Source organism: Pinus tabuliformis, chromosome X (assembly GCF_031772625.1).
Source record: "Pinus tabuliformis cultivar Carrire ecotype Pingquan chromosome X, CPIR1, whole genome shotgun sequence".
In the NCBI taxonomy this organism is placed as follows: Eukaryota; Viridiplantae; Streptophyta; class Pinopsida; order Pinales; family Pinaceae; genus Pinus; species Pinus tabuliformis.
This window is the reverse complement of record NC_142308.1, coordinates 1,009,223,365-1,009,250,830: the sequence shown is the minus strand read 5'-3', so window position 1 is coordinate 1,009,250,830 and position 27,466 is coordinate 1,009,223,365. Positions and strand designations below refer to the sequence as shown.

At 38.8% G+C, this 27,466-nt stretch overlaps 1 protein-coding gene across 1 annotated transcript in view; it reads right to left on the bottom strand.

Moving 5' to 3' along the window:
- Window positions 1–25,013, bottom strand: part of LOC149143170 (uncharacterized) — a 106,945-nt gene extending 81,932 nt beyond the window's left edge. Inside the window, exons 1-2 of the mRNA XM_089447774.1 lie at window positions 24,663–25,013; window positions 5,783–5,883 (exon numbers count right to left, since the gene is read on the bottom strand). The gene's annotated coding sequence lies outside the window, so the exon portion shown is untranslated. The remainder of the gene's footprint in view (window positions 1–5,782; window positions 5,884–24,662) is intronic.
- Between the last annotated feature and the right edge of the window lie 2,453 nt (window positions 25,014–27,466).

Below are 27,466 nucleotides of genomic sequence, written 5' to 3'. Positions count from 1 at the left end.
AGTGCCATAGAAGTAGTTTACCCTTGTAAGCCCTGTGATAAATTTAATGAGTTGTTTCCCTTTCTTGTAAAGCTCATTAATCCTTTCACATTCTTTATGCTTCACAATATCATGGATCAAAAGGTTCAATGTGTGCACCAAGCACCCAAACCAAAAGATGTGTGGATGAGTATGCTCAATAACTTTTCCTGTTGCCTTACAATTTGTTGCATTATCTGTGATCACTTGAACCACATTATTCAAGCCAACATCTCTGATTGATTACAATAGGAGATCTATAATGTTTTGGGAAGTTGCGCTGATGGAGGAGTCATGACATGTAATAAATACTGCACCACTAGCAGAAACACCAAGAACATTTATCAAATGTTGGTTTCTAATATTTGTCCACACATCTGATACAAAGGATAGCCCATAATCCACCCACTCATTTGTAAAACATGTCAAAGCTCTTTGAACCTTTGCTTTTTCTCTTTCTAATAACACTGTTCTAGCTTTCTCATAGTTGGGGAACTTGTATCCTTTTGGGGCTTCATTGATGGCCTTTACCATTTCATGCCAATAGGAAGAGTGAAGCACATTGAATGGTACACCGCAAGCACAAAGAAATCGGACTATCTTTCCATCTACATCATCCCTCCCAACAACATTCAAGAAATCCATTATTGTTTTTTACCTCCAAAGCTTGCAGAAGTACCATGGGGAGATGAGTTACCAAATCTAGAGGTTGCGCTTGATTCATACTGAGTTTTTGTTTCTTCCTTTTTTGTTGTGCAACCCCCTCTATTTGGATGTATTTTCTTCTTTGTTCAGCTGAAATGCTTGGGAAAATTTGTATCCCCCCAGCACCCTTTTTATCATCTTGTCCATCACCCCACAAAGATGCCTCCTCACACAGGTATATGAACCACTACATGGTTTTCCTCCATGACAACCATGAGGGCACAAAAATTTGTAGCTTCCACCACCTTTTCCCCCTTCAAGTTTGGTCACATAGTTCCACAAGGGTGTCAATGCAGCTTTCCCCTCTAGTGTTTCAGTGTTCCCTTCAAGTTCATCCCCTTCCTCGTCAAACCCGTCCTCCTCATTATACATGGGTCACTCATATGGGAACCACTATCCTCTTGTTTTTCCTCCCTTCTATTCCAACTCCCCCTTGCCATCACTAAAACCAAAAGTGGAATGATACATAGAAGCCAAAAGAACACCATCTTGGAATATGAATATAAGTGGTGGACAACCTGCAATTAAATGAGCAAGAAGAAAGAATGGGAAAAAGTAGGAAAGGAAGGAGAAAAATACAAAAAAGCTAAAAACAATGACAAAAAAAAGGGAGTTTGGGGTTTGCACTTACCTCTTTAACTCTTGTAGATGGAAACCCTTCTTTACTCCTCCAAGCTCCTCATCCTTCTAGCTCCTCCTTCTTCACTCCTCCAAGCTCTCCTCAAGTCTCTCCTCTCTTTCTCCTCTCTTCTCCTCTCTTCTGCAAGCTCTCAAATACTACAAGTGAGCAAATGAGAGTGAAAGGGCCTTTTAATCCCTTCATTCCTTACCCTAACCCATCTTGGACCCACCCCAAGCACTAGAAAAAGAAAAAAGAAAAAAAAAGTCGCATTTGTGGTGCCGCATGGCGGAATCGGTCGATTGCCCATAGAAACGGTCGCGATCCGTACGGATTCAGACCTGAAACGCCACGTTTCGGTTGAGCGATCCACCGGCCAAAACGCGTTTCAAAAATTCCAAAATGCAGATCGAGCTAGACGGTTCTGACAGGGCAGGAACTGTCTTTTCCAGCCCAATCCACATCGATCGGCAAATCACCCACGGAGCACGTTTCGGGGTTTTGATCCGTCGGGGGGCGTTTCGTGCAACAGTAGTTTTAAGGTGATCACCTTATGGTGGATCAATGCCTAATTCCTTTGGGGATATGGAGTCAAGAACAATTATGAGAATGGATCTCGTTTCTAGCTCAAGGAGGCTTTAAGGGCAACTTCATTTAGCATTAGGGCAAAGAAAGAGAGTGACCTTAAAGCATTTATACTTCGTTTGCAAATTAAGATGGCTTATCAAGATAACTTCGATCTCTAGGAAAATTCGTTCAACATAGAGATATGTTATATAGAAACATAATTCCAACAATGAAGCAATTAGCCCTAAAATAGTGAAAATCCCATGATCAATGTATGTGACAAAATAAAAGAGAATAGCATCAAAATTGTACTTACATGTAAGAGAATATATCCAACCATCAAGACATTTACCAATTAAGGAGCTCCAAGATAAGAAAATGCAATCCAAACCTCAAAATTCACCCATGCTCCAATTTCGTTCACTAAGAAGGAAATGCGAAATTCTCGAGAGAGAATGATCCAACCCAAGTGATGATACAAAATGAATTCATGTCTCTCCTATTTATACACTCATTAGGAGTTTGAATTACCTGATTTGAGCCTACATTAGCCCATCAAATAAAAATAATGTGCAAATAACTAACTTTTGGTGACAAGCATGTTGTAACATGCTTTATTTTTGATAAGTTAGTTTTTATTTTATAAAAGAGGGTATGAAAAAAAAGAAAAAATGGAAATATGAGAAAGAGAAACAAAAAAAAAGATGAAATAAAACCCCATCATAAGAAAATTAAAAAAATTGTATAAGTGTGCTTGTTTAAATCCCACTTCATGAAATAAATTGCATTTGTAATAAATAAAGACCATGTGAACATATGGATTCAAATCTATTGATTTTTGTAACTTGGGAGGTATTCCAAGCCTTGAGGATCGAGGGTTTGGAGGAAGGAGCTCCAAAAATGGACTTTGGGGCTTGAAACCCAAACTTCGGGTTTTGCACCCATCGATGTTGGGGACAAAACTATGGGGAGATTTCAACATGTGATGGATGAGGATGATAGTACTTGTTGAGACGAATTCGACACATCAAAAATCATCCTATTTCGAGTTGGGGTTGAAGAGAAATGAATTTTTGAAGTCAATATGTGGCCTTGGTCAAGGTCGGTTAGGCGTTTAGAGACCTTGTGACAAGTTGTCAAGCCCACACATGTTATTTGATGGAGCCCTTGTATTGTGTATAAATACAAGGTGGACGAGAGTCATTTAACACATCCAAGAAGCATCTTTCATAGTCTACACACCAAGCAATCCAGCTCGAGTGCGGGTAGCACAAGTGCAGGAATGTGAGTGCAGGGACACGAGTGCAGGAACGTGAGTGCAAGAACGCACAAGTGTAGGAACACCAGTGCAGGCAGCACGAGTGAGGGATGAGCATGTAACAAACTGCACCAGGGTGACACAGAAGCTGAGCAAGCTAGGTATGTATTGTATTGATGTGTTAAGGTTGAAATGATGCTAGTGAATGATGTCCTAGGAGAGGACAGTTTGGAAGTCTGTTAACCAGTGTTGAAAATATCGGTATCGGCAAAATATCGGCGAGGGTCCAGAAAATATCTTATCGGCAAAATATCGGCAAATATCGGCAAGCATAAAAAATAATTTTTTCAAATTTTCAAATATAGCCGATATTTTGCCGATATTTTCAAAATATCGCGATATTTGCCGATATTTTCTCGGCGATATATCGTTTTGCCAAAAATATCGCGATATTTCCGAATATCGCCGATATTATCAACAGTGCTGTTAACAGTAATGTGGAAGGGTTTCCTAGGTGGTTGGATGCCCTAACTAGGAGCAGATGCTACAGCAAGGATTGGTCACTCGTGGTCTGTTGGAGGGCAGTGTGAGAGTGGACCAAGTGTGGATAGTGGATTGGGCATTTATGGTCTGTTGGAGGACAGCATGATAGTGCCCAAGTTGGAGCCTGGTGTGCACCATCTTCATGGACTTAGGTGGTTGCTAGAGTGGCAATTGTTGAACTCAAGGGTTGACAAACCAGAGGAGCAGTTGAGCATCCCTAGACTTGTATGTGGAGAAGGACTTCTACAACAGATGATGGGAAGTCCTCATAGCCTATGTTCATTGTGGGAGATGGACATCTTGCAATGATAGGTGGCAACCCTTCGTGCCCTATGTTGGTCTTCATTGGAGCAGTGCAGGAAGACCATAGTGGGTTGAAGTCCCTCAATGCTAAGGAGCAGCAGTGGGCAAATTGAGAGTTGTTCACAAGTGTAGCTGTGAATGACTCTACAGGAGTCTTGATGCGTTGATGCGTTGATGGACGAATGATCAACTAGTGAGTAGATTGACCGCCGAGGTTCAGTGGTCAGATGGACTTGAAGCATTGATAGAGGCAGGAGCTGCAAATCAAGAGTCAAAGGACCAAGCAGGTACAGGGTACGACCGAGGGGAGCTGAGGGAGTGGACTTTATCAGCCATATGGTCAGAGTATCTTGTTGACAGTATATTGGTTGTTGATGGACCGACACCAAGCCCCAGTTTTGTATTCTTGTACTAGCGGATGTATGAGGGCCATTATCCCTAGTATGGGAGCCCTAGAACGTTGTATTATATGTTGATTAATATAACGGAGTTGGGTTGAAAAATGTAAAAGTTGTCCATATTTTGTGCACTAGTAGATTTACTGTTGTTTATATTCCGTTGTGCAAAGTAGTATCGTTGTGATTCTTGGTTTGGTAGTGTCAGAGATTTAAGATTCTATCCTAGACACCAAGGTCATGGAAAATCAACAAAGTCAACATCCACAAACGCCATATACTTATTCCTATGTTTTTCGTTATAATAAACCAAAGTTCAAATTTTGGCTTCAATAATGCCAAAATAATAAATCGAACATGAAAATAAACTAATCCTCATGTATTTTGAGCTTATTCATCCTATTCTACTCTAACCTTGGATGAAACATGATGCTAAGTGAAATGAAATAACCAATGCAATCATCCAAGCAACACCACAAGGCCATGAACTCTACCCTTTTTTTTTTGGCAACGAATCAAAGCAAAGCTACATTAACAATAGGGCCTATGTATGTTGGTATCTCTATTACAATACGGCCAAATACTGAAATAGGAGAGCATGTTTCACTACATGCTAACTCAATTCAATGTTGAAGAAGAATGAAGTACGGTCTGGAAAATGTACATGGCAATGCATCATGAACCTACAAAATATCAATCATGTGCCTCTCCAAAGACTTAATTGCAACAAAAATATCATTTATACCTCCAAGAATTAATGGTGTGGGCTACTTCAACCAGAAAATGTCTTTTACCAAACGTAAAGATGGAGTATGAGACAAAATTTCAGCTCTAGAAATAAAATTTTACTCACAATTTGATAGTTGAAATGATTGTCATAAAATCTGAACTAAATATTCCATACTATTTCCAGCACCAAAGACATAATTTCCAACTAAAAAATCACGTGCTCTTTCACAAAAATTGAAAGAAGATGGCTGGAAATTTCCGGTGCTTTCATCATTACAAACATGCTCTGAAAACTGAAATTTTTTTGAATCACATATGGGCAAACATAGCTGTAAATCACCATTCACCTATTAAAAATGGGTGTCAAAGAGGCTCAGAATCATGATTTTTCTCCCTAGAATAGCCCATCAATGTCATAGATTGAATCCCTGAACAATTTTCAGTAATACATCACCAAACTATTGCTATCAAGTTGGGAAAAAAATTTCACTATAACTTCAAAACTTGGTTGCCCTCATTTCATGTCATGAACAAATACATATATTTAACATTCCATCTTCATACAAGGTTTCATTTCCATAACAACACTCTCCAAATTAGCCATTACATCATCAAAATCAAAATTTTGGAAGAATTATGACTTACACTACCCTTGTCTGCATGGGAGAATGAGGTACATACTTTATCACCAATGTCTTCTACATGTGGGGCTGTAATATGTTCTTCAACAAACCCATCACCATTTTCTGAAATATAATATAAAAGTGGCTCATGCAATGGAGAACAAGAAGGAATTTATACTTAAAAATGTGCATATTTCCTTCTCATATATTTCACCAAGTATGCATAACTATCATATCTTATCTCAACCAAAAAAGAATCTGAAGGGTTCTTCTCATGGACAATTATCAAACATCACACTCTATTTTATTTTAGTACAAATTTCAACCCAATGATATGCCTCATATGAACTTGTTACATGTTCCTCATTATCATATCTATACATTCAATATTTCTGAAATCTTTTAACAAAATTTGGAAATGACTTTATCTCTTTAGTGGTGAAATCACCATACCACTACCATTCGTTCTTTCCATTCAAAGAAAATGCTAAAACCATCATCAAAGCATCTTCATGGACAATACTATCATCTATAATAAATTTCATGAATGATGAAAGATGCATAGAAACCAAATGGGATTGTCCCCAAAACCTTGGAACATGATGAATCTAAACACTAGGCTGAAAATGACGTGAAGATCTAGGAATGCATGAAGAATCCAAAGGGGTAAACAAATCTCCCTGAAACTTCCCTTTCAGAGTAGCCATTAAATAAAATCTAAGGTTGAAATCTGAAAAATGCATGTATACCATAATACCTCATAAAAGTATTGAAATATGGAGTCACGAAGGTGAGTTCTTCAAGTATTTGCTTAATGTGATCACCTCCAAAAAATCAGCAAGGCATCAAATGTGGAGTTGCTTAAATCAGAGTATACAACTTCAAAACAACACCCTCAACAAAGAATGTCTTCAAGAAATGGACTTTATCCTCGGCATGGCTGCCAAAATGTTGCAATGTAGGAAGACTACACACTATAACCTCAATAGCTCTTTTTCTCACTTTTGCTTGGCTCTTCTCCAACTCAAGGGGGATTTCCCTAAAGATATGATTATCAAGGCTATGGAGTGGGTGTTGAATATTGGTAGCTGCGGTCAGTATTCTTCAATTATATTAGCCCACAAAAATAAAAAAGAACGAAAAATTATAATTTGGATTCAAGTCGGCTGAAAATAAAAGAGGGAAAATTTAAATTTTATATTCTGAAATTGCCTACAAAATTCAAGTCGTCCCAGCTAAGAGACACACCATTTCAGGCTCCTTAAACCACTATAAATTGGCATTCGACCTCACCACTTAGAAGAAAATTCCGATCATCACATGAAGCATCAAATCTTTTGTTCACACGTGCGAAGGAGTCTAGGAAAGAAGTCAAGTTTTCTGAGGAAGAATTTCTTCTGTGGCAGCCAAGCTTATCCACCTTTTGAAATGTGTTGACCTCACACGTGCGGATACAACAGCAGACTATTTGACCGAAATTCTTTTGGACAAGTTTTGGGCAGTTGACCGAGTTTTTGGGCAGCAGACCGAGGTTTTCTAGACAGCAACACGAGAACCAAATTCGGCCTGTGTCTGAGTAGTTGACTGCAGGTTGACTGAGGCTATTTTTAGGTACCGTGACAAGGTTTGACCTCTGCTAGTTTGCTGGTCATGTTTGACCTAATTTGACTGGAAAATCAGATTGTATCTCTTGTTGAATTGAACAATTTGTTGAAAATTCGTAGCTATGGTTGGTCTTTTCATTAGCAAATCAAAAAAGAAAATTTGAATTTAAAATAATTGGTTTATTACCCCACAAAGTGTCCAAGTCGGACCTCCTAGATCATGTCGCCCTGCCCAAGAGACAAGTCTTTTCGCATGGATGAATAAGTATATATTTTGAGCCTATTCGCTTTCATTATGGGCAGATTCGGATCATCTCTTATGTCTCTGTTTTGTACGGGTTTGAGGTTCTATACCTTGAGGATGTGAGGCTCTATACCTTGCAGACATGTGCCTCTCTTTCTATTCCTTGTCTTTGTGGCATGCGAACTTCTCTATGGCACTTATCTCTATGACAAGTGAGTTTCTCTGTGGCACTTATCTTTGTGACATGCGAGCTTCTTTGTAGCACTTATCTCTGTGGTATGCAAGCTTCTTTTGTTGAGAAACCAATAGGCATGAAGATTAGGTACGTTTCTCTTAACTTGATAATTACTTGTGAGTGTTTGTTGGCTTCTTATTAATTTAATGTTCTCTTCATCAAGCAATTACCAAAATTACAAAACATGAAGATCACAAGAGACAAAGAACACAAATATGTAGGTGTTAGGTCCCTATAATACTAGTGTATCCCCGTTATTGTTATTGTTGTGCCCATGTAGCCCCCATATTGTTATTGTTGTGCCCCATTGAAGCCCAATATTGTTATTGTTGTGCCCTTGCATTATTATTGTTATGTAGGCTCTAATTATATTGTGACCCCTTAGACTCCTATATATACAAAGGAGGTCTTGTCATTTGTATCATCCAAGAATTGTTCATTTATGTAATGTAAAGCAGGTTTCGCCCTCGAAGAGAATATTTTTTAAGTCGTTGATCTATATTTTCTGTGAGTTGGTTGCATAACATTTGATATCAGAGCTTTGGATTTTTGGGAAGAAAAGGAAGTTGAATTAAGGGGTATCGCAGGGAGACCAGGAAAGATAATCAGCTCTAATGGGGTGTAATTGCACAATTGTGCTCACTAGGGGTTCAAACATCAAAATCATCTATTTCTCCAGATCTCCAAAAAGTCTTGGACAATCATTCCAAGTTGTGTGAGATTCCCAAAGGCCTCCCACCTATTCATGATCATGATCATGTGATTCACTTGATTCCAGGAAGTGTTCCTCCAAACATTAGGCCTTACAGATATCCTTATGCCCAAAAGAATGAAATTGAATGTATGGTTGCAGAAATGCTAGAGGATGGCATAATTCAACCTAGTCAAAGTTCTTTCTCTGCTCCAGTAGTATTGTTGCACAAGAAGGATGGAATATTTGGGTCATATTATATCTCATGGGAGTGTTAAAGTAGACCCTAACAAAATTAAAACCATTAAGGAATGGAAAATCCCCACAACCATAAAGCATCTTCAAGGATTTCTCGGGTTGACAGGGTATTATCACAAGTTTGTTAAGAATTATGGGAGAATAGCGGCACCTCTAACATCATTACTAAAGAAAGATGCATTTTCTTGGACTCCAGAAGCAACGAAGGCCTTTGAACATCTTAAAGAGGCAATGTGCCAAGCACCGATCTTAGCTACGCCAGACTTCACAAAAACTTTTATTGTGGAATGTAATGCTTCAGGAAATGGAATTCATGTTGTTTTAATGCAAGAAGGAAGACCCATTGCTTTTGAAAGTTGTCCAATCAAAGGAAAGTATTTACACAAACCTATTTATGAGAAGGAAATGTTGGCAATACTACATGCACTAAAGCAATGGCGACCTTACCTAATGGGAAGACACTTCAAGGTAAAAATAGATCATGATAGTCTTAAATACTTTTTGGAACAAATATTATATTCAGAAGAGCAGCAAAAATGGGTGACAAAGATGTTGAGTTATGACTTTGAAATCATCTGCATTAAAGGGAAGCAAAATGTTGTTGCAGATGCACTCTCAAGAAAGGATGAGGATGTGGAAGCATTGCTTTGTGCCATTTCTATTATCCAACCTAAGTGGATAACCAAAGTAAGGGATGAATGGAAGAATGATGAAGAGGTGTGGTCACTCATTCAAAAATTGCAGCAAGATCCCAGTATTTTTGATACATTTAGCTGGAAAAATGATTCATTATGGTATAAAGATCGCTTATATCTTTGTAAGAATTCCCAACTCAAACAAAAGATTCTTTTGGAATTGCACACCTCTCCTTTAGGAGGGCACTAAGGATTTTTTAATAACTTACCACAGGGTCAAGAAGGAAATTTTTTGGGATGGCCTTAAATCTGATATCCAAAAGTTCGTGGCATAATGTTTGGTTTGCCAACAAAATAAAGTTGAGACAATTAAGACCCTTGGGGTTTGTTACATCCTTTAGCCATTCCAAGTCAGTGTTCGAAGGATGTCTCAATGGATTTTATCACAGGTTTACCCAAGTTTCAAGGAAAGAGTGGCATCATGGTGGTAGTTGATAGACTTACCAAGTATGCACAATTTTGTGCATTATCTCATCCTTTTAAAGCCAATACAGTTGCTACTGCATTTATGGAAACAATTCAAAAGTTTCATGGAAATCCAAAGATTATAGTAAGTGACAAAGATCCCATTTTCACTGGAAAATTTTGGACGGAATTATTTTCTTGTCTTGGTACTCAATTAGCTCATAGCTCATCTTATCATCCTCAATTTGATGGGCAAACTGAGATAGTGAACAAATGTTTGGAAGGATATCTTCGTTGCTTTGTATCTGATAAACAAACACAATGGGTCAAGTGGTTACCTCTAGCTGAATGGTGGTATAACACTTCCTTCCATACTATAGCAAAAATGACCCCATTTATGGCACTTTATGGATATCATCCACCATCCATCACATCATCTTTAAGAGAAAATTCCAAGGTTCAAGCAGTGGAAGATCACATCGAGCATCAATAACAAGTTCTCCAACTCTTAAAGGATAACCTCACTCTGACACAGAATCAAATGAAACAACAGGCAAATCAGCATCGCAGTGAAAGAAGTTTTGATTTAGGTGATTGGGTATTTTTACGGCTCCAACCATACAAACAAATGGCTCTCAAGCAAGCTAAGAGGGATAATAAATTATCACCCAAGTACTACGATCCTTACAAGGTGTTGCAAAAGATTGGTACTATGGCATACAAATTGGAGTTGCCTGCATCTTCCAAAGTACACCCAGTTTTACATGTTTCATGCTTAAAGAAGGTTATTGGCGACAAGCTTCCAGTTCAAATAGTGTTGTCAAAACTTGATGAAGGAAAAATCATATTTGAGCCTGAAGCAGTCATGGAAACAAGAACTCGACAGCTACAGAATCAATCAATTTCAGAGTATTTCATTAAGTGGAAGAACTTACCCGCTAAAGATTCCATGTGGGAGGATGAGAATTTTATACAGAAGCATCCAAAACTACTCAAGCGTTGAGGACAACACTTTTTTGAAGGAGAGGGGCATGTTAGGTCCCTATAATACTAGTGTATCCCCCTTATTGTTATTGTTGTGCCCATGTAGCCCCCATATTGTTATTGTTGTGCCCCATAGAAGCCCACTATTGTTATTGTTGTGCCCTTACATTATTATTGTTATGTAGGCTCTGATTATATTGTGACCCCTTAGACTCCTATATATATAAAGGAGGTCTTATCATATTATCATCCAAGAATTGTTCATTATGTAACGTAAAGGAGGTTTCCCCCTCGAAGAGGATATTTTTTCAGTCGTTGATCTATCTTTTCTGTGAGTTGGTTGCATAACTTGATAATTACTTGTGAGTGTTTGTTGGCTTCTTGTTAATCTAATGTTCTCTTCATCGAGCAATTACCAAAAGTACAGAACATGAAGATCACAAGAGACAAAGAACACAAAGATGTGGGCACCAAGCCAGGGAAAAAACACCATAATGGGGAAAACCCAAGAAATCCTCTTCTTATATAATCAGATCAAAGTGAGATATCCAAGACCAAGACTACCACAAAGAACCCAAGTCAACCCTCTTCCAAGTCTTTCCACCACATAAAAGTCAACAAAGTCAACGCTAGTCAAATTTATGAACTCTAGTCATCCCTTGAAATTTCGGCCTTTGTAACAACTTAGAAAAATCATAGAGAATATTCGCACACATGGACAAAATAGGGCAAAAAACAAGACTTTCTCTCTCCTACTTCGCTCTCTCTCTTCTTCACTGATTTTTCTTCTTTCTTGCTTGCATAGAAATCGAATTGGTTGCCAAAATGTGGAGCACAGTTGCCAATATATAGTTGCTCGACCATATGAAGAGACAGAACTTATGTGTTGGCAAACTTGTCCATTTGGAGGGCCAACTTGCTCTTGTGGTGACAAAATTGACTCTTTTGACTAAAAATAAAAATAAATAAATAAATTCTTTACAAATAGTCCAAATGGGACTTTGACTCGTGACAAATTTTCTTATTGACTCAATAAACCCTAGAGGCATGAAGAACATCCTTGACTAATGAAATAATAATATTAGAAATTTCTCTCTTCTTTTTTCTTTTCATGAAATACATGTTGATACAAGTACAATAATAATTATAAAGATCGAACCTAGTTACATTTTTCAACATCTTTGTGGCACTTATCTTTGTGACATGCGAGTTTCTCTGTGGCACTCATCTCTGTCGCATGTGAGCTTCTTTGTGACACTTATCCCTGTGTATGTGAGCTTCTCTATGGTTCATCATCTCTGTGAGAAAGCGAAGGGTTGTGGCACTTAGGCCACTCTATTGCAGACTTTGATTATGAACCAACGTTGACTATTTCTCTCTCCCTTGTCTAGTTTTGACTTGGCAAACATTGAGGTCAAAGATTGATGTTTTGATTGAATATTCTGATGTACATTTTGAAGAATTGAATTCTCTCTCATAAGGAAAGATTTGTTGGCTTTTCCCCTTGTGGTTTTACCATGGTCGCTAGCCTAATTTTTGGTGTCTCTTGTCATTTGGAAAACATACTGAGAGATCAAGAGATCAAATTTCTGAAGTGAGAAGTTCTCAAGAGGAAATTTTGATCGAGTAGATTTCTTGCAGTTGAGGGGCAGGGATAGTTGGGTTGGAGTATCTTCTCCAGAGCCCAAGATACGCAGCAAAGAGAGGCAGAGAGACACCAGAGGGGTTGACGCTGAGCTAGAAGGGCCCACGCAGAGCTTGACGCTGAGCCAGAAGGGCTCACGCAAAGGCAGCTCAGTCACCCACGCAGAAGTTCGAGTTTTGCAGAGGAGCTGACATTTCTAAATTGGGAGGGCTGGAAACTGCTCCAAAAGGCAAGATGTTTCCCAGTTGAGCTGACACAGAGCCTTAGAGAGCTCCACGCAGGCCCACGTAGTTATTGCGCAGGGGCAACATAGTTGTAGCCGAGGAAAGTTGATTCATGTAATGTTCCTAAGTGGAAATATGAGAGATATTTAAACAAATAAATAGAGCAGTAGCATAAAAAATAAAAACATCCATTAGACATCCATGAAAACATTGTAAATCTCTAACTGCTGAGCCATATATTATAAATTTAGAGAGCTAGGTACAATGTAAAATGGAATGGTGCACATGGGCTTGTCTCAAGGACAAGCTTGACAAAACCCAGGTGATGAAATAACTGAGCTGAAGGTTGCCTAGTTGCTGCACCACTCTGCATTGCGCTGTCCCAGTAAACTACTGCCCTACTGAACTTCGACCTCCTGGAATGTGCCCAAAAACTACCCAGAAAATTTTCCTTTCAATCTCGGATTCCTTGGACAAAACCCAGAAAAACCCAGAAGGGAATTTCTCTAGTTTTGACTTTGGATTTTCAACCTCCTTGGAGCCTCTTCCCAACAGCTGCTGCTAAATTCGACTTGCAGGAAACAACCTGCAAATCCCTCTGAAAACTCCACTAGAATGCTGGATTCACCTGTGCTAACTGACTCCTTGCTCCTCGGATGATACTTGGCCAAGATGACTGCTCTCCAAAGCACCACGAAATAGCTGCCAAAGGCCTCTACGCAATCCTTCTGCCCATAAATTTGTATTGTTGATCCCCCGGTCTAGCTAGCTAAAAAACTTAGTGAAAATGCCCTCAACAAATAGCCTTCCCAGCTCTCGTAACTCCCAACGAGCTATGGACCTCACTGTTGGTTCTATCTCCTCCTGCATGCTTCTGGCTGCCCAGAAAATACTCAGTCCCCTGCTTTGCATTGCTAGCTGAAGGGTGTGATTGTGTTGAACTCTCAGAAATCCCTGTGGAACAGCCTCCCTAGGGCAGGCACGGATGGTCCCCCGAAAAAGAGGTTGAATCTCCCGCTTGGAAGATTCGTGGCTAAACAGCCGGTAGACTCGCTAAGCAGCAGAGCGTACAAAGGTGTGTTTGTTTGCAAATGATCAAGATGAAAACAAAATGAGAGTTGATCTCTCTTTATAACTCCTTGGGCCCCTCTTAGCCTCATGTGGGCCCCTTCATCCACCCATTAGAATTCCCCTCCAAGCATATCGAATGGTTAATTCGAACTCCTATGTGGGTGGCCCCCACATTCCACTAGCAGCTAAATAAAGTTGATTTGGCCCCTAAGTTCCTAAGTTGAAAGTGTGGGGCCCTCTTCCTTAGTAAAAAAAGGTACAAGATTGTGTAGCAGCACCCTATTACTAATGTGTTTGAGAAGGGACATGACAGTCCTCCCCTCCCAAATGTTGCTTGCCCTCAAGCAACCTCAAAGTTGGGTGCTCCAAAATATGCTCAACCTCCCAGGTGACATCCTCATCTGGCAAGCTCTTCCAATGCACCAAACATCGCTTGTCCTCTAGCAATGCCTGAACAAACACCCTCTCTGACTGTGGACCCTCACTATCATTGCAAACTTCAACAGGGTCCCAAATGTGCCATTGGATCGTCCCTGATCGTTGTAATATCCTATTGCAATGTGATTTATTTCATATTTTTCGTAGCAATAAATTGTTAAATTAATTTACAATTAGAAGCAATAATTTCAGTGGCTGCAATAGGATTTCAGTAGTGAAATTTTCACATGGTATCAAAGCAATTTTGACCAAACGGGGATGCTCAAAAGCAGAAGCAGAAATTTGTTGTTCAGAGGGAGCAGCAGGACGAATTTCTGGTGGTTGTGCAGTGCCTAGCCAGGTAGTGCAAATTGCTTGAGCAAGTTCAATTTTTCAATGCAGGTTGGAAGAAAATTTCAGCTTGCCAGTTCGAGTGATTTCAGCGAGCAAAAGGCCAGTTGTAGCTCAGAATTTTCACTAAGCAGATTCCTTGTTGGGCGCAAGAGGGTTTTGCAGCAGTTGTTAGGGCAGAATTAGCGTTGGGTGGAAGAGAAAGTGCACACACAGAGGGAAATTTCTCTCAGAGGGTTTTTAGCCTAGAAATCCATATTTCCAATTGCATTTGGTAGTTGCTACAAGCAAATTTTCTCACTACAAAAGGGAGTGTGAATAGAAGATTCAACAGCCTAGCAAGGGGGAAGAGGGAGTTTCCAGTCCAGGTTCAAAGTTGACCACAATTGGGCTTAGAGATCACAATAGGTTGGAAGTAGCCTCCCACTTTTTCATCTGGAAGGCTAGGATGTCCTTCCTGTTGGATGAATATGGCTTGAAAGCCTGTGTAGGTAATGTAGTGGCAATATCTCAAGATGAAAATCAGCTAAAGGAGTACAGGAAAGATATGGTGAAGGCGAAGCAGATGATCCTAGATGGAGTCCCGGACCATATAGACTCGCATATATCTGTCAAGAACACTACCAAGGAGATGTGGGACGCTCTAGACCAAAGATATCAGAATACTTTCGAGCAGCGGAAGATTTTCATGCAGGAAAAGATGAGAAACATCAAGATGCAGAAGGGTGAAGGCATAAATCCGTTCCTCACCAAGATGCAAAAGGGTGAAGCCGTAAATCTCTTCCTCACCAGGATTCAAGAAGTTCGTGATCAGCTTGCAACCGTTGGGGAGGCACCTCAACCGACAAAGCTTATGTATTTGGCACTGAACAGTGTCTCAAAGAAGTGGCAAGTCTTTGTCCAAAGTATCTTAGGTCAAGACACATTGCCTAGATGGGACAAGATGTGGTCAAACCTACAACAAGAGGAGATGAGGCGAGCTCAAGTAAAGAGAACCATCAGCAGAAGCAACAACAAGGGTGAGAAGGAAGAGGAGAATGTGGCCCTTGCATCAAAGGGTCTCAATCAACGACAGGGGGGGAAGAAGAAGAAGGACCTATCTAAGGTCAAGTGCTTCAGGTGTGGCGATTTTGGCCACTACAATACTCAGTGTCCTCTCAAGAAGAATGACAAGCAGGAGAAGTAAGACCAAGCGGTAGCGTCTGCAAAGATAAACAAATTATCCTCCAGGCTGAAGGAAGATTTTGCCATGTTTGCAACTATACCTCCAGGAGCGAGGTGGGGCAGTATGGAGTTATAGTCCTAGAGCAACACAAAGGGTTGGACAGGGTCCATTGAGGTGTCCTCCTCATGGATCATTACATTGGTACAGGGGCCCACAGTGTTCAGTAACAGGATGGATCAGTGTCTGATGATGCAGTCAGACTCCAGAGTGACAGTTGCAGACTAGTTGCAATCAGGTTGTGATGAGTGCAGATGCAATGTTGACAGCAAAGCAGGTGGCTCAGTGCAAAGTTAGCAACAACGCAAATTCTTCAGTGGACAGTGCAGAAGCTAGTAGCAATTAGATGCTCAAGAGACAAATACAACACAAAGACATAGTTGATTAAGTATTTCAAATGCTTCTCAGTTGCAGTAGTTACAGTAGCAGCAACAACAAATGAGAGGGAGTTGCAGTGTAGATGCGGTAACAGTATAGCAGTGTCAGCAACAGCACAGATGCAGCATCAAAGTTGCGCAGTGGTTGGTGGGTAGTGGCAGTTAGTCACAATGGACAGACATCAGCAGCATATGGAGGGTGATGCAGAGACAGGGTGTTGTAGCAGTAGTGCAACACTAGAACACCTTCCTCGCTAAGAGGGAGTGTTAGTTTTTGTAGCATCGAAGGTGTTCTAGTCTCGAAACTTTGTGGAGAGGCTAAAACACAGGAATTCTCCATAACTCAAAATTCGTTTCTAGAAATTCCACCTAGAAGTGTCTCAATTAGATTTTTAGCCTATTTTTAAATATTTCCCAAGTCTAAACTTAGGAAAAGAGGTTAATAATCAATATTAATTGAGAAAGTTGTGAATCATCTAAAAACTCACACGGATCAATCCAGATATGATCTCATCCATCAATTATGTTTTAATCTTGGTCGTTGGAATCCCAACTAGAGATTATAAGAGGAGGTTGATGAGTAGATGGAGGACACACACACTCGAGCTCGATTTCCTTGGGCAGCTCGATTTTCCAGAGAGCAACAGCAGTTGTCAGAAGAGTTTGAACCAGAGCAGGGAAGCAAAGACAAAGAGGCGCAGGGACAGTGATCCAAAGGAAGATTTTCCAATTCCGGAGAGTACATTGCAGAGAGGCAGAGATAGCCACAAAGAGCTTGTGCAATGGCTGTGCAGAAGCCTCTAAGAGGTAGTTTGATTTGTAGATTTGTGAAGTCATTTCCAAGTTTCGCAGGAAAATTTCGCAAAGGTCTGGAGAAACGTATCCAGAGTCAGTGGCAAACTGAAGGGGCAACTCGGTGTGAGATCTAGGCAGCACGAATTTGTGCCTGCACAGAGGCTGACACAGGGCAATTCGTGGAGGAGTTTCAGAGGCCAGCCTTCAGTACCAGATTGCTTGTGGGGTGAGGAAAATTCCTCACTAGATTTTTGCCAGAATTTTCTCTACAATTGCCAGCTTTCCACATCCATATTGTACTCAGATTATTTCACTGATGCTTAAATAATAAAAACCCTCAGTTGTTGCATCGGTTTTCCCAAGTTGGTTTTTTTCCGAGGACTTTTGTTCAAAAATAACTATGTCAAATTTATTGTGTGTGTGCAGACATTTTCTCAGATTCCAGTTTACCTTCCACAATAGTTTTATTTGTGAAGGTTGCAATGTGGTTTATTTCGTTGTTGCCATAGCATTAAATAGTTAAATTAATTTACAATTAGAAGAAATAATTCCAGTTGCTACAATAGGATTTCAATAGTAAAATTTTTATAGAATATCACCAAATACCTGGCCATGCTTGTCCAGCTCTCGTTGAATGTCTACTATGTATTGTGGTTTGTCACTATTGGGAGTCTTTTGGCTTGTAATCCTGCATTTTGCTGCATACGCTATATCTCCGCGCCTAAATATGGCATCCATTCTTCTAGCAGAAACGACTTGTGGTCCCCCATTAGTCATGCCCCTCAAAACTACCTTACTGCCATTAAGGGCTTTAAATTCCATTTCCAATGCTTAGTAGTCCATAGTGTGCTTCCCCAACGAATATAACCATTGAACTCCCAATACCATATTAATATCTGCAAGATCTATTACGTAAAAGTCACTAGTGAAAGTATAATTACCAAGTGTTACACTCAAACCTAGAATCATTCGCGTGCAATCCAAGTTGTATCCATCTGTTACTATCATGTCAAGGCCCTTGAATTCTTAAGTGGGAAGTCCCCTCCTTGCTACTAATGCTGCATCAATGAAGTTGTGTAGCTCCTCCATCAATCAATGATGTGATGTGTTGTCCTTTGACGACTCCCTTGATCCTAAAAGTGTAATACTTGGGTGCGCCTGAAAGGGTTGCAATCTTAACCTGTGGTCGTGTCTTCTTCTCTCCATTAGGCCTTTCCTCTCCTTTTTCTTCCTCTTGTGATGAGTCCTCCTTAGGGTTGCTAGGATTTTCTTCTTCCCTTGCTTCCTTTTGTGGTGGTTCTTCTTCAACATTCGAAGTGGATTCCTCTCCTTCTTCATCAAAGACTACTTCGATGTAGTGAATTTTTCCCTTACTTGAGCAGCAACGTCCCGATTCCCATGGCCTCTTACAATTGAAGCATAGCTTCTTTCGCCTAAGTTCAATTCGTGTTTCCTCATCTAGCTTGTTTTTCCTGTTCTGATCACGTTGAAAGGGTTGCTTCTCCTTATCTTTTAGAGGAATGAAAGGCTTGGATGGAGCCTTAGACTTAGTGGTTGCATTTCCCATATCCCGAGTCTTCTTAATAGCCTCCTAAAGGGTGGCAGGGTTGAATGCCTTGACCCAACCTTGTAGGGGTTCGACTAATGCCTCAGTGAAAAGAATGACTAATCGCTCTTCAAACATATCTATTACCATGACTGTGGTTCATTCAAATTCTACAATAAACTTCGTTTGCTTGAGTAGAGCCAATTTCTCTCAAGTGGATGTCAGGGTTCTTCTGATCAAATCTTTCTATCATCCTTTGCATAAAATCTTCATAAAAAGTGATGTTGGCATGCCCCAATATTACTAGACCATGATACCACCATTCATGTGCTTCCCCTTCTAGATGCAATGTAGCAAATTGAATCGCATCTGCTTCCACCATAGGGTTGAGCTTGAAATAGGTGTCCAATTTTTGCACCCAAGCTCTTGTTGTACATTTAGATGATCCATCAAATGAGGGAAGGGAAATTTTATTCACCTTGCGTATTAGATCAGAATTAGGTTTTCCCCTGGGTCTGTTTCAAAATCTGAAATTATTGTATTCATTGAAGGTCATGGCTACTCGCGTGTTTTCTTCTAGCACTGCATATTCTCGAAAGTATCATCTAGCAGTCAGTTTGGTTCAAGAGTTTCTTGGTTTACTGTGGCTGGATTATTTGTAAATTGAGGAAGTAACAGTCAGTGACTCATTCTGTTGGATTCCCTAATGTTAGGAGGGACGGTTATGATTCTCACTACCTCCCGTGTTAGTTTTGTTGTTGCAAGCAACATTTTCATTTCCTATGAGATGAGACACCAGCTCAGCAAGGTGTTGTTGTTGTCCTTGGGCCAATGTTTGCATTAATTGTTGTCCTTGTTGTTTCCCTTGTAATATCAAGTTTGATATTTTTGTTTGTCCATGTATCAGTACATGTAAGAGTTCCTTGGCATCGAGATCCCCTTGTTCTTCCTTACCCTCCATGGATGCCCTACAATTAACCTTATTCTTCCTGACTATAACGTTATTTGTATCTCCTGGAAACATACAAAGCTCACAAGCTAGCAGGTTTCCAGCGCTCTGATACCACTGTAATAGAGTAAGGTAATTTTACCCTAGGGTTTGTTGTAACAATAACTTCATTTTTTTAGTATAAGGGATTCAGTGAATACAATCCCAATGCTATAGTAATTTATCAGTTTAGCACTATTACAAATAGTACAAATAATTTTAGACGAAGTATCTTTCAATAATGCATCAATTCCATTAATACAATATGGAGTTGCCCACAATAACCATGCATATGTAATCCAACAATAATCATGCATACTTAATCCAACAATCTATGATGAAACAGTTATAAGTTGTTGCCATATATTCAAATTTGACAAGAATAAATGCCCTAACTGGTGACTACAACTGCAACAATCTCTCAACTCCTAAATAGTTAGAACCCATGGACCTGTATTGCAATATAGCTCGATTTATTGTGCCAAAATCGGTATTTCTTCTATATAGGTATTCACGATCTCTGTCCTTTTGTTTGCTTCAGGATCATGTTTCAGGAGGTCAACTTCAACCTATACTTGTTTTCAGGACCCAAACTGTAGGAGGTAATGCCTTTTGTGGTGGTTTCAATGTTTTGGTCAACCCACAAGATGAACGCGTGTCAATGCAATGATACAAGTTTGAACGCGGGTGGCCCAGAATCACCATAACTTTGCCCCAGATCTCTTATCCACAAACAAGAACATGCAACCAGCTCATAGGATGCCCTTGCGAAAATGCCCAAAACCTTAATCAATTTAGAAATTTCCCCATCGAAGCCCTTAAATAATAGAGCAAATTGTCATAGAGTTTCCCCGGGATTAGCTGCCTCAATTGAATGGGATTTATGGCCAGAGCAAGGAAGAGAACCAACCAATTTCGTTGCCTACCGGAATATAAGATCAGGGACAAACAAAACCTTTGTTGCTTCTCCAAATGATACTCTGATGACAAACCAGGAATCAAACAGAACTTTGTTGTGTCTCCATAACATAAATACAGGATAGATAAAGAGGAATCAACTAGGGTGGAATCTTTCACCACTGAAATTGACAAAGGAGAAGGGGTCTTAAAACCCTCAGAGCTAATGCTCAAGAAACAAATGAATTGATCCACACTTGATGATCCAAAATGAATTCAACCCTCTCATATTTATAGATTTCCTAGAGGGGTCTCTTCTTAATTGATTGAGTAAATTTTACTCCAAACCCCAATTTTGGGTTTCTTTGCCCAACTGCCCCAAAACTCATGCAAAATTGAAAATTTTGGGGTTTTCCCCTTTATTGAGGATTGTAGCCTATGGGGATAATTTCGTCCTTCATTCATCCTCAATTTGTAGAGGACATTACATGGAAGTTGCATTCCATTTGAGTAGCAACTTCTTGATTACATACCACCTCTTCTTCATTTATCAACACCTTCAATAATTATTTTCAAGCAAGTTTTAGCTACTTCTGCATATATTATCAAGCTCATTTATGCATTAACAAATCATTGACTTTTACGAGCTTTCCATAGGACATCATTATAGTGGCTGACTGCTTACTTGACACCAAATATTCTAAAACTAGAGAGATCCGAAAGTAATTCAATTTGCTTATGTCTCATATAACAAGGCCGAATCAAAAAAAATAAACCTCAACAACCCAGTTTTCCATCAATCTACAAAACTATAAGATTACTTCCTAAAACTCATACTATTAACATTTTAGAACAATTAACCAAGGTGCTTAAATTGTTATAGCAACCATGTTGTACTTCATCCTTAACGCCAATGGAAAAATGCAAAGGACTTGAATAAATGATAAAAGCCCATATTTGCTTCAATTCTAGCTTTTTGCAAGAAAGAAAGCTTTTGGGAGTAAGAAAATAGCCCAAGTGGCCAAAAGCACCTCAACATGAGAACCCATGCAGCAGTAATCCTAGATGCGGTTAGGATATATAGAATCTGATGACAATATCTTTCATGTCCAACTAAAGCTTGTAAATAATCATAAGATATTACAATTATTTTAAGAATGTTGTTCTTTACTCTGCTGAAATTCTGATTTTATATTTGTCAATGGAAATTTCTAGTGTAATGCAAGTTATGAATATTCAATGTTTTGTTGCTATGCTGTTTTCCATCTCAATTTTTCTAAAAGTTGCAAATCTGGAAACATTTGAAGAAATCATTACTTCTATGACTGAGCTCTTCTTGAAGAACCATAAAAGAATAGAAACAAACCAAAATAACTTCAACTAGTGGACGAGACATTTAACGACAAAGTCTCAACAAACAAGACTCTTCATATTCCAAAAATAAAAGTTAGAATTAGACTTGAAAATAAACAAGTAGTTCCTTGCTGTTTGCAAAATATGAAGTCAATGGAGAATTTGAAGCTATGTCTCCACTGAATGAACCTTATTTTTCCACCAAATACATATAAAAATTGTGCCATTTAGTTTTTGTTTACTGATTACTGTTGTTTTGAGTCTGCTTAAACTCATACAACAACTTTGCTCTTAATAGGTACCCACCGTCCCGTGTTCTCTTCATAGCTTGAGAGGTCCAGACCAGCCATGTGTGAACAAGGGTACAGTCCCTACAATCTGAGACATGCTTCAAATTGTTTTCTCTTATGGGAAGACAAACAAATATAAAGCTCATTGGTTCATTTCTACGTGCCTTGAGAACTGTGTCAGCCCTCCCAGTATCAGCATCGGTTAGATCCAATTGCGACATCTATATCAGAGAAAACAATATAGAAAATTGTTTTGCACCCCAAAAATTGATTAGGAATAGTGTGCATTGAATTTTTAAGAAATTCAAATTATTTGCACAAATTACGAGAATCCCACTTTTCTATGTCAATAACATCAGACGGTAAAGGTAGGGTTATGAATTTCTGGAGTAAAGTTTGTCGTTCTTTATCTTCTTAAATTCTCACTTCCATGCCCTGACAAAATAAAATGGGACCACCTAGCGTCATCATGCTCTTATCCTAATTTTTTGGAAGTTTCATAAAGAGAGCACTGAAAGAAGGTACCAACTCTGGAACCTAATGTGCACCATATTGCATGCCTACCATATGATAAGTCAGCCCTGCAAGTATGAGCATCACTTACATCTACGCATGGCATCTGTATCAGATAAAACAACATAAAAAGTAGGTGTCTTGCACCCTAGAAAATGATTAGAAATAGTGTGCATTAAATTTTTAAGAAATTTGCACAAAAAACATTCCTCGTTCTCTGTCTTCTTAGAAGAGTTGTAAAATTCTCACTTCCATACCCTAAAAAAATAAAATGTTGGGACCACCTAGTGCCTTCATGCTCTTATTCTAAGTTTCTGGAAGTTTCATAACAACTTCATCACCAAAACAAATGATGAGAGCACTCCTTAGTACTTTCCAACATTAGCCATCCAATTATATGTTAGGCATGCAATATAATGCACATTAGGTTATAGAGTTGCCACCTTCTTACATGTTGCTAGTCCAATGCCATGGGGTACAAGATATAGTTTATTTTGGTTTATACTTTATTTGAGTTAAATTGTCTAATGGATCTGCTACTTTGAGTTGCAGTTTGCATGCCTAATGATAACGAGATGATACATGGGTAAACACTTTGCTAGGGAGTTGGAGACACTTACAATTTTATTTGCAGAACAAAACAACCTGAGCTTGAATCTCTAGTTGCTTGAATCTTGTATACTAAGCCTTTGTTTTCATATGCAAATAAGTTAATAACTGAATTCTATTTGATAGATCTTTGGCGGAAGAATTCACAGCCACATCTTATTCCTGAAAGAACTTTATAAAAAATCTCAAGCTTGTGGCTCCTTTTCAATGGACGGTAATTTAAAAATAATCACACTAGAGCCCCTAAAATGCCATTGTCAGCTAATTTTCGTACATTCAAGCAGTGGGCCAAAAACCTTGGTTTCTGGAACTGAACCGCTGTGAAAATATATTTCCACTCTATGGAGACAGTAAACACAGGCCCTAAAGGTATCTTTTCACAAAGAGGAAATGTAACTCATTGAAATTAATATCAATTATTCTCGCAGAGCACTGGCAACCAAGAATGTAATGCATGTGGTTAAGCCCAGGATGACGCTGTCATAGTTATGCCGCCATTTGATAGGTTATGTTACATGAAATGGCATGCGACGCTCTAAACAGACAATTTGTCATTGAAAAATCAAGTGCGCCGCCTTCAAGCATTCTGATGGGCTTCAAATTTGACAGACAACTACAAGTTGTTCACCATGAGTTGTTTCGTCTGAAATGGCAGCAAAGGCCGCAGAAGCATGCAATTCAAAATTGTTGGACAAGTTTCACTGGTTTGACAATGAAGCAATGCTATATCTTAAGATAAAAGCCCCGTCAAATTTCAAACCCCATATTTTTGTTTGGAGGAATGCCGCATGTACTATTTCCTGGAACAAATAAGGAAATAGAAAAATACATCACGGAACAGAGACAGCTACGACGCACGAACGACAGAAGTATGAGGAAAATCCCGCCCTAAATAGGACAGAAAAAGCAAGCATATGAGCCTACGCCCCAGATTTAATAACTGTATTGCAATGGAAACCAAGCACAAATTTAATATTTTGTCCAATGTCTACCTAAAATCGCTCCAGCGGCTTGAAAACAGGGCACATGTCTTAAATTACTCAAATGTGACTTGATTTTTTTTAAATGCAGTCAACCTGACTCGTGGTTTTTCCAATTAATCTTATCAGAGGTTTAACCCAGAATTCGAAATCAATATTAAAGGGTCCAAACAACAATTCTGTCCACATAATTTCGCGCTAAAATCGACCCAAAATCCAAAATTCGGACAATTAACATCAGAATCTTGCTGTTTTTCCATTCTTTTACCAGCAATCCCCATGCAAACGCTGAGATTCAAAAGCAAGAGCCATGTGAATCGAGCAGCGTATTAAATCATGAGCAGTCTTCTGACCCAAAATTGCGAAAAAATAAATTAGAAGATACCGATTGCACACAATGTAATTCACAATCTCGTGGATATTTAAATAAGCAAATCTAGCTGAAACGACTGATTTGAAATAAAAAAGAAAAGCAGAAAAGCAGAAAATAACAGCCTGAATTTATTACCTGTCACTCGTAATGGGGGAATATCTGCAGGTCGAGCCGAGGCCTGTGATTGGAGAGGGGAGCTAATAACAATGCATTCCGGTGCCATTGTGCAATATAAAATGCATTCTATATTTGTTTATATGGAATTCTCGCTGTTATTTTACTTATTAAGGTGGTGGTGTCCACTGTCACCGCCTGCATGAAGTAGCGGAGTCGGAAATAGGACAAAAGCCACCTCCGTTTTAATAATCGGAGATCTAGTCTTAATGCCCACCGTTTACAGAATTAATTATTTCTCCGTACCCACCACCGAGCCAGCCGAGACAACCCATGGCCCCATCATTATTTGCCTTCCTCGTTTTCGCCCCTCCTTTGCTACAAACCGGGAATGGGGTTCGAACTTGGTTGGTTATATTTATGTAATTAAGTTGGAAGGATAATTTTTTATATTGATGTAATTAAGTTGGATGGATACCTTGGAAATTTGATCAAATTAATCGAGATGAATTCAAATCTCAAAGGAATTTTTGTATGTTTAATTCCTTTAAAATACACAAAAATTATATATTTTCTTTGTAATAATAATAATACAATATTATGCAATAATTCACAACAACAGTAAAAACTTATGTAATAATAATATAATTTCAAGCTATAATTTAGTTAGAAATTATAACAAAATATTAAAATATGAGGTTCTAATATGCGGAGAGATAGATAACTTTTTTCATTAAAAATGTCCCATAATTTTTTAAAATTCACTATCTTTTATTTATTATTAGAATTTAAAATTAGATGTTAAAAATAACAATAATATAATTTAAGGTTATAATTCAGTTAGAAACAAAGTATTCATATATATGAGTGTTTTTTTTGTATTTATGGAATAAAAAATAAAATATTGATATTTTTATAGTGGTGGTTTTTGGGAGAAGATTTTGTTTTACTATTTACTCATATTAAACATTTTATTTTGTTTTATCATAAAATGTTTAATGTGAGTATTAAACATTTTATTTTGTTTTATCATAAAATGTTTAATGTGAGTAATCTGGAAATGGTAGAACAAAATATTAGTATATCATTGTATTTGTGAGATAAAGATCATTTTCATATACTAATTCCATTATTTTATATTATTTTCACTAAGTTTCAATTATAAAGAATATGTTTGGTGCACTTTCGCTTATAGTTATAAGTTACTCTAACTAAGTCATAAGTTATTGGTATATTTGGTTTGAGGATTGTTGAATATGCTCTTAATATTATAGTGGTAGCCAAAATATTTGATGGAGCCTTGTCCAAATTGATCTTGAGCCTTATCCAAATTATTTCAATCTCATACAAATGCACCATGGTATATTATCTCTTAACGACAACTTCTATAAATTAACTCTTTAATATAAAAACCAACATATTCATAATTTTCAAAATAAATTTAAAGTGGGTTTAATGGTTAAGAGGATGTGTTTGAGGTCATCAAACAATTAATCGGGAGGGCGGAAGGAGCAAAGACTGGTAAGAGTTAGGGTTTACAGAAATTAATCAGGCGTTGAACACCATGGAGGGGTGTAAAGGGGGGAGCTCAACTCCCTCCTACAGTCAGGCAATCTACAGCCGAGGCAAGAAACCGCTGGATGGTGAAAAAGGTCTTTCAGGAGGAGGGAAACAAGACAACGAAAACAAATAGCAGCAGAACAATAAGAGGGAGGGAGATGAAAAAAAGATAAAGAAGAAGAGGACAAGCAACAGCAAGCAGAAAACTAAAAACAAAATGGTCCATGTAAGCCTAAGACCGTTGTCACACCCATGGTGGTGTTAAGTGATCCAGCACTACAGGCGCATAGGGATCACATAAGGACTTATGCTATCATTTGTAAATTCATAGGGTTATGGCTCACAGAGAAGGCGCTACAGGCGTGGATTAAATATCACTAGAAACCTAAAGGGGATATAGACCTACATCTTGGGTCAAAGGGTTTCTTTATTGTAGTCTTTACTAACATCGAGGATAAAGACAAGTTGTTTGAAGGAGGGCCCTACTTCTATGCAGCTGCAGGCCTCTATGTGCGGCCTTGGATGATGAATTTTGTCCCGGAGCGTGAGACCTTCACTTTGGTCCCAGTTTGGGTACGACTCTACTCCTTACCTCTAGATTATTGGCAACCAGAATCTTTATCAGCAATAGGAAATAAATTAGGGCATTTTGTTAAAATATCTGAGGCAACGAGAAGGGGAAAGTACACCTCCTTTGCCCATATATGTGTGGAGATGGATCTCTCTGGAGCTCTACCGGATGAGGTGATCCTGGAAGTTTTTTATGAAGAATGGGTGCAAACAATGGATTATGAACATGTTCCTTTTAGATGTTGCAAATGCCATGAACATGGGCATCTATTCAGAGACTGCCCTCTCAACAATATAGAGAGCAGAAGTAAAGTTACAATAGGGAAAGAAATTGAAAGCTTTCATAAAGTGGGAAATAGAGGTAAAGGAGGGAAAAGGTTGCAAAAGAAAAACTAATCCGAGGAAAAACAGGCAAGTCAGAATAGGTACGAGATACTAGAAGAAGAGGAAGAGGTAACAAAGGTAAATCAGGCCATAGAGGACAGCCCAGGGGAGAAGGAAAAGGAAGAAAATAGGGAGAAGATACAGGACAATAACCAGCAAAATGAGACTATGTTGAGCAACATGGAACTTGAAATGGACCAAGAAATGACCCCGAGTGAGGTGGAAACAGAGGATCATGAACTGCAGGATATTCTCGAAAGAGAACATCTAGATCTAGAAAGATTCCTAAAACAGGGGACCACGGAAGGTAT